Raw genomic sequence first — 9847 nt, forward strand, 5'->3', positions numbered from 1 at the left:
TCGATAGGATAACAATCGGGTACAGAAATAATAACAAAAATAAAAAGTAGAAAGTTACATCTAACAGATTTTGAATTCTTCTGATTGTTGTGGAATCAAATCGTACTGGTTCAACAAGAAACAAGATTACCTATTGCTTGAAACTAATTGAAAGATGAATACGTTCTCATTCTGTATTTATATTTAATATATGCTGTATTTATATAATCATATATCTGTATACCCGTATTTACTTATATGTATATACTGTAATTTGTATACGTATATGTATCCTTGTTTATCTGATTTAATACAGTATTTGTATATCTGCGTTTATATATTTATTTGTATTCCTCTTATACTTATATATTTACTTTTTATAGATTATACGTAATATTATTAATAAATATAATTATAATAATAATGATTTTAATATTATGTATAATAATAATACAAATTTATAATAATATAATGGTAATAATAATATTACTAATGATAATGATAACAATTACCATAATTGTGTTACATTAACATTGTTAATAACAGTAATACTAATTATACAAATATTATTAATAATAACCATAATATTAATAATGATAATAATATATCAAATCAAATGTATCAATTTTCATTAATAATATTAACAGTACATATATTATTAACACTAGTAATAATAATGACTGTAATATAACAACTATAATTAAACTTGTAATTATATTTTAGTATCTAAATTCTACATTTTATTACATATGTAATGTTTACTAATTATAAAATATATATTTGAATATTTACACACTATATATATATATATATATATATATATATATATATATATATATATATATATATATATATATATATATATATATACGGTATTTGTTCGTGATTCATCGGGAACAGTCAAGGTCAAAAGCATTCATGAATAATAGTTCCAATTTTTTTGAGACTCGGTTTAATAGATTTTTCTTATCATGTCGAAATCATATAAGAATTAAGTTTAACTTTGGTCAGAAATTTCCGGGTCGTCACACTTATATATATCTTCGCCTAACCAACCCACCCGACACATTAGTATGCTCAAGAACACTCCAAGAACAGCAAACAAGTCATGATGATCAGCCATTAAACAACTTGTAGCTTTAATCCGTTCAAAAACATGTTTTAGTCATAACAGGTGATCCGTGGCTCGGATTTCGATGACCCGAACATGAAAGTTCATCCCATCATCAATCCTAACACACTAGTACACCCTAAAGACTCCAAAAGTGGTCACAAAGTCGGACCATACCTGATTCAATTCGTTTTCACATTTTAATCTCAACAAAACACCATTTTAAGCATAACTAGAGCTCCGGGAATCGAAATGACATGAATCCGGAGTCTAAAATTAATGTCTTGATGAGAGGAACTCATCTAAACACTTTAATTTCACTTTTATAACAGTTATGTTTACATAAAAGATCAAACAAACCGCTGTCCCAAAACAATCAAACCGGAAACATATATAATCGAGCATTTCTACGCATACAATCAACAATACAATAACATATAATCATCATACTATCATTATAACATGTAAAAACAGAAAAATAAATGAAAAATTAAAAATCTAGGGTTAGGGTTTATACCCTAATCAAAAATCAAGAAGAAGGATGTTGAAGATTGCGAGATGGAGAACCCGTATATGCAATTGATCTTTATAGATGATGAATAATTGATATGTTGATGAAGAAAACCAAAAATGATGATGATGGGGCTGTAGGAGACGTTCAAGATAAGAGGAGAGGAGAAGAAGCCTTTAGGTTTTGATTAAAATGAATGTAGTAGTGAATTTTTAACTAAAAAGGCACTAGTATTCAAAAATTGCACCAAACACCCCTCCCCTTAAGGGGTTCAGCTGAAGTATAGCATGGGGGTGGGCTATAATGACCCATCCTAATCCATCTGGACGAATACATTACATTTGGTTACATCGCGAGGTACTTGACCTCTATATGATACTTTTTATAAACATCGCATTCGTTTTTAAACGACAAACTTTCATTTCATCGAAAGTTGACAGGCATGCATACTATTTCATAACATATCTAAACTATAAATGACTTGATAATATTCTTGATGAACTCAATGACTCGAATGCAACATCTTTTGAAATATGTCATGAATGACTCTGAAATGTCCCGTTCATATTGATTATAAACGTTCCATATTAATTGATTTCGTTGCGAGGTTTTGACCTCTATATGAGACGTTTTCAAAGACTGCATTCGTTTTTAAAATAAATCATAACCTTTATTTTATCAACAAGGTTAAAAAGTCACCACCTAGATTATCCAAAAATGATAATCTAAAATATCACACTTACACACTACCAATACATATTGGTTTACAATATTAATATGTTACAACAAAGTAAATCTCGAATGCAGTTTTAAACAATATTATACAAGCATGCTGACACCAAATCTTGTCCATATTTTAGCATGCAACAGCGGAAGCTCTTAATAATCACCTGAGAATAAACAAGCTTTAAACGTCAACAAAAATGTTGGTGAGTTATAGGTTTAACCTATATATTTATCAAATCGTAATAAAAGACCACAAGATTTCATATTTCAATATACATCCCATACATAGAGATAAAAATCATTCATATGGTGAACACCTGGTAACCGACCTTAACAAGATGCATATAGAATATCCCCTATCATTCCAGGACTCCCTTCGGACATGATGAATTCGAAGTACTAAAGCATCCGGTACTTTGGATGGGGTTTGTTGAACCCAATAGATCTATCTTTAGGATTCACGTCAATTAGGGTGTCTGTTCCCTAATTCTTAGATTACCAGACTAAAAAGGGGCATATTCAGTTTAGTAATCCAGCCATAGAATGTAGTTTCATTTACTTGTGTCTATTTTGTAAAACATTTATAAAAACTGCATGTATTCTCATCCGAAAATATTAGATTTTAAAAGTGGGACTATAACTCACTTTCACAGATTTTTACTTCGTCGGGAAGTAAGACTTGACCACTGGTCGATTCACGAACCTATAACAAATATGTACATATATATCAAAGTATGTTCAAAAGTTTTACTGTTTTAAGTTTATTAAGTCAGCTGTCCTCGTTAGTAACCTACAACTAGTTGTCCATAGTTAGATGTACAGAAAATAAAGCAATATATATTATTTCGAATCAATCCACGACCTCGTGTATACAAGCCTTAGGCTAGATCACAACTCAAAGTATATATAATATTTTGGAATCAACCTCAACCCTGTATAGCTAACTCCAACATTACTGCATATAGAGTGTCTATGGTTATTTAGAAATATATATATAGATGGGTCGATTTGATATGTCAAAACATTGTATTCGTGTCTATGGTATCCCAAGATTACATAATATATTAGAATACATGTATAATACAATATGAGTTAGCTAGGATATGATTAATATAGATTTGTTACCAATTTTCACGTAGCTACAACAAGAAAAATTATCCAATCTTGTTTTACCCATAACTTCTTCGTTTTAAATCCGTTTTGGGTGATTCAAGTTGCTATGGTTTCATATTGAACTTAAGTTTATGAATCTAAACAGAAAAAGTATAAGTTTATAGTCAGAAATACAGATTACAAGTCATTTTTGTAAAGGTAGTCATTTCAGTCGAAAGAACGACGTCTAGATGACCATTTTGGAAAACATACTTCCACTTTGAGTTTAACCATGATTTTTGGATATAGTTTCATGTTCATAAGAAAAATCATTTTCCCAGAAGAACAAATTTTAAATCAAAGTTTATCATAGTTTTTAATTAACTAACCCAAAACAGCCCGCGGTGTTACTACGACGGCGTATATCCGATTTTACGGTGTTTTTCGTGTTTTCCGATTTTAAATCATTAAGTTAGCATATCATATAGATATAGAACATGTGTTTAGTTGATTTTAAAATTCAAGTTAGAAGGATTAACTTTTGTTTGCGAACAAGTTTAGAATTAACTAAACTATGTTCTAGTGATTACAAGTTTAAACCTTCAAATAAGGTAGTTTTATATATATGAATCAAATGATGTTATGAACATCATTACTACTTCAGGTTTTGTGGATAAACCTACTGGAAATGAGAAAAATAGATCTAGCTTCAAAGGATCCTTGGATGGCTTGAGAGTTCTTGAAGCAAAATCATGACACGAAAACAAGTTCAAGTAAGATTTCCACTCGAAATAAGATTGTTAAAGTTATAGAAATTGAATCAAAGTTTGAATATGAGTATTACCTTGTATTAGAAACATATCTTACTATAAATAAGAAAGATTTCTTGAGGATGGATGATCACTCAAAGTGGATTTGCAAGATTGAAAGTAAGCTAGCAAACTTGGAAGTGTTGTTGGTATGTTCTTGAGTAGTTGTTTTATAACTTGGTTTATGTATGGATTTATGAACTAGATTGAGCTAGATTTTGATGAGGATGATGAAGAACACTTATAACAATGGAAGAACACTTGAGAGAGAGTAGTTTGATGCATGTAAGTTGCAAAATGAAAGTGTTTGTGTACCTCCTCATTCACGTGAACTTTGCTCTATCATATTGGCTCCATTAGTTTGTTATTTTGTGAGATATTTCATGCTATATGTTAAATGATGGTTCCCAAATGGTTAGGTGACTCACATGGGCTGCTAAGAGCTGATCATTGGAGTGTATATACCGACAGTAAGTACATTTGGAAGCTGTGTATTGTACGAGTACAAATACGAGTGTATACGAGTAGAATTGTTGATGAAAATGAATGAGGATGTAATTGTAAGCATTTTTGTTAAGTAGAAGTACTTTGATAAGTGTCTTGAAGTCTTTCAAAAGTGTATAAATACATATTAAAACACTACATGTATATACATTTTAACTGAGTCGTTAAGTCATCGTTAGTCGTTACATGTAAATGTTGATTTGAAACCTTTAAGTTAACGATCTTGTTAAATGTTGTTAACCCAATGTTTGTTATATCTAATGAGATGTTAAATTATTATATTATCATGATATTATGATATATTAATATATCTTAATATGATATATATACATTTAAATATCGTTACAACGATCATCGTTACATATATGTCTCGTTTCGAAATCCTTAAGTTAGTAGTCTTGTTTTCACATATGTAGTTCATTGTTAATATACTTAATGATATGTTTACTTATCATTTATCATGTTAACTATATATATATATATATATATATATATATATATATATATATATATATATATATATATATATATATATATATATATATATATATCCATATATATGTCATCATATAGTTTTTACAAGTTTTAACGTTCGTGAATCACCGGTCAACTTGGGTGGTCAATTATTTATATGAAACCTATTTCAATTAATCAAGTCTTAACAAGTTTGATTGCTTAACATGTTAGAAGCACTTAATCATGTAAATATCAATTTCATTTAATATATATAAACATGGAAAAGTTCGGGTCACTACAGACTCCAAGTAATATCTCTAAGATGAGCAAATGCACGGCGGGAGATTTCTTTTGTACCTGAGAATAAACATGCTTTCAAGTGTCAACTAAAAAGGTTGGTGAGTTCATTAGTTTATCATAAATAATTATTTCATAATTTTAATAGACCATAAGATTTCATATTTCTATTTCTCATAAACATACGTCCCATGCATAGAGACAAAAATCATTCATATGGATTGAACACCTGGTAACCGATATTAACAAGATGCATATAAGAATATCCCCTATCATTTCGGGACATCCATCAGACATGATAAAACAACATTGAAGTACTAAAGCATCCGGTACTTTGGATGGGGTTTGTTAGGCCCAATAGATCTATCTTTAGGATTCGCGTCAATTAGTAGATCGGTTTACTAATTCTTAGGCTACCAAGCAAAAGGGGCATATTCGGCTTCGATCATTCAACCATATAATGTAGTTTTGATTACTTGTGTCTATTTCGTAAAACATTTATAAAAGCGCATGTATTCTCAGTCCCAAAAATATATATTGCAAAAGCATTTAAAAAGGGAGTAAATGAAACTCACCATACTGTATTTTGTAGTAAAAAATACATATGATGACATTGAACAAGTGTAGGGTTGGTCTCAGATTCACGAACCTATATCATTTATATATATTAACACATGTAATGGTAATCGAACAAATATATATATATATTATTAGTGATTTTATTTGTTATTTTATATCATGTGTTTTATTAATAGCTTAATTAGATATATTTATTTTTATATAGATAATCAATATTGATTACAAAGTATTAATATGGTTAGGTTTTATGTCATAAATATATTTTTATATATAAAATCTTTATTTGATATATTAATAATACTAATAATAATAATGATAAAAATAATACTACTTATGATAAAAATTATGTTAATTCTAATAATAATAAAAGTGATACTTTTAATAATAATGATACTACTAATAATATTCTTAATGATAATACTATTAAAAATGTTAATTTTGATAATAAAATTGATACTAATAATAAAATATATAAAAATTTAATAATGATAGTAATAAAAAAATTGTATTATTTTTATGATAAAAATACTATTTTTTGATAAAATTCTTAATACTAATAATACTTAATAATAATACTTGTTAATAAATATATTATGGTTAATAATAGTAATATTAATAATAATGATAATAATAATTATAAAAATGATAGTAATAATTATATTAATGATAATAATAATAAATTACATTGTGATAGTAATAATAATAATAATCAACTTAACAATAATAATAATAGTAATAGTTGTAACTATAATCATAATAATAATAATAATAATAAATGATAATTAATACTTATATTAGTATTATTAATAATAATAATAATAATAATAATAATAATAATAATAATAATAATAACAACAACAACAACAACAAAAACAACAACAACAATAATAATAATAATAATAATAATAATAATAATAATAATAATAATAATAATAATAATAATAATAATAATAATAATAATAATAATAATAATAATAGAGTACAATCTTTGAAGAAAAGAGCTTTAAAAAAAATCGCCATTGCCAGGGATTGAACCCTAGACCTCTCGCTAGCATAAACACCCAAGACCATTTCACCACCAGTTTCTTTCTATTTTCATTCACAAAATAAAAGATATATTCCTATTATCGCCAATCACACTTCATGGCCCAACACAAAGTGGATTTCGGCCCAACAGAATTAATGGATCTCGACCCAAATAACCTTCCTTCAATATTCATAATTTCAACAGCCTAATAACATGTTAAATACGAGTAGCAGTAAATCCAGTTGTTGTTTTAATTTCTTGTCGTCAGAAACAGGAAACGAAAGGAAGGGAAAAATAAAAGAAGCTTAATGGTAGCTAGTGGTGATCGATGATAGTTCTCCTTGGTTGCAACAGTAGTGGTCGAATAACAAGAATAAAACACAGGTTGATATGTGGGTTTATGGTGATCTTGAAATCGTAACAGTTAAGGAAATAAGCTGAATTTTGTGGTTAATGTTGCTCGGTCGTGCAGCAAATACACCCATAACTGATCAATGTAATAATGAAACATGATGGGGTTGTGGTGGTGCGTGTGGGGTCACAAAGAAATAGCCATATCAGTTTAGTTGTAGCAGCGAGGCTGCTGTAAACAGAAAAATTAAACAGAAACGAAACAAAGAAAAATCGTTGGGTTTGGTTTGTTTTCTTGTGGATCGACAGAATGAGGGAGACAGGATTTTTGAGTAGCAGCCCAAAATAATAGTCCAATAACAAGTCCAATATACCTTAGTCTAATTTATTTTGAGGCTTGACATCAGGAAAAAGGTTAAACAGACACAAGGCTTCAATTGTTTATCATTATTAGCACATCATCAAACTGTCATCTTCACATCATCCCCATGTCATTTTCCATTATCAAGTTGCAAATGGGTCGACCATGATGTATCGATTTTATTCCACATGCACTTTTTAATCCCAAATATTATAATCTTACTCTTATAAAGAAACTTTAACATATTCAATAAGACAACTTTACACTGTAGTAAAATAGTTAGGACTTCGAGATCATAAAGCATAAATAAGGTATAACAACTGCAGGATCAGTAGTGGGTACATAGATGGTTGGAGGTTCATATATTGTAGTGAACGGAGACAGAAGTAGGAATGGAAATCGTGATTTTATGAGGGTGTTGGATTATTCATGGTTTTCTTGAGTGGGTTTGTGTTTTGGTTCATGAAGGTGGTGAAATGATGGTCTTGGTTTTCGATCAAAGGTGGTGGCGAGTAGAAACTGTAGAAAAAAAACAACGAGGTTAGCAATGGGTTGTGGTAGTAATTGTCTAAGAAGAAATGTGGTGGGAAATGGTGGAAGTTATTATGGGTTTATCATGTATCATATATGTCATATATAATTAGAGAAGGAGATGGGTGATTCGTCAACAAGAAAAGAAACAGAAAAGTTTACGTGTTGGTGCTTGATAGTTAAATGGTTACGGGTTTGAAGTGGTTCAAGGTATCCGATGGTTTGAGGAGATGGTAGCTCTTGAGTTGTGATAGTGGAAAGTTATCAAAGTGATGGAGGGTGGTGGTATGGCGACGGTTTAATAAGAATGAAGTGGGTTTCGTTTTCTTTTCAAGAATGGCAGTTTACGATCATGAATATATGTAGCAGTTTATTTACGAACGAGTGATGGTTTGTGTGGTGGTGATAGAAACCCTCGATGCGGAAGGCTTAAAGTTGGTGATGACTTTAAACAGAATTGGGTAGCAGAAGATGTTGTGATGTGTGTGTTTGATCTAATACACTCATATGCATATATATCTATAAAATATTAATATATTATAATTATAATAATAATAATTCATATGATAATTAGAGAATAAATCATACAAAGAATTTCAATTTAGAAACAGTAAAGCAGCCACACATATTGGCTTCTTCCTACCGACAGTTTTAACGGACCGTGTATCGTGAGAAATCAGCAACAGATAAAAGTGTTCAGAAAAATTCCATATTTTTAAATTAACTGTATTTATTTATTTTGGTCATTATGGTATAAAATTTGATCATTAACTATTAAATTAAAATTACATTAATTATTCACTCCCAACCCCAAGTAAAAATGAAAAGTTTTAGAATTCAACAAATAGTTCCTAAATACATTTTTAATAATCCTATAATTTATAAAACTCATTTTCGGATCACCGTTTATTTTAAAATCACATAAGTTTGAATTAATACTTCTCCAAATAATAATCGAAACGTCTAACGAGTATTACAATCATTTAATATTTATTTTTAATATACTTCATATATATATATATATATATATATATATATATATATATATATATATATATATATATATATATATATATATATATATATATATATAGTGATATATTTTAAATAATAATTATTATAATATCCTATTTTTATTTTATTAATTTTTAATAACAACAACATATAATACTTCAAATTATATTTCGAATTATTAATTATATATACATACACACATATCTATTTACAATTAATTGTTCGTGAATCGTCGAGAGCAGTCGAAGTCAAATGAATGTACAAAGATAGTTTAAAAATTTTGAGACTCAGCATTACAGACTTTGCTTATCGTGTCGAAATCATGTAAGGATATAGTTTAAATTTGGTCGAAAATTTCCGGGTCGTCACAGTACCTACCCGTTAAAGAAATTTCATCCCCAAATTTGAGTGGAGTTGTCATGGCTAACAAAAAAAAATGTTTTCATGACAAATATGAGTTGATAAATAGAGTTTTATCATGATTGAGTAATATGGATAA

This window comes from Rutidosis leptorrhynchoides, chromosome 1 (assembly GCF_046630445.1).
Source record: "Rutidosis leptorrhynchoides isolate AG116_Rl617_1_P2 chromosome 1, CSIRO_AGI_Rlap_v1, whole genome shotgun sequence".
NCBI lineage: Eukaryota > Viridiplantae > Streptophyta > Magnoliopsida > Asterales > Asteraceae > Rutidosis > Rutidosis leptorrhynchoides.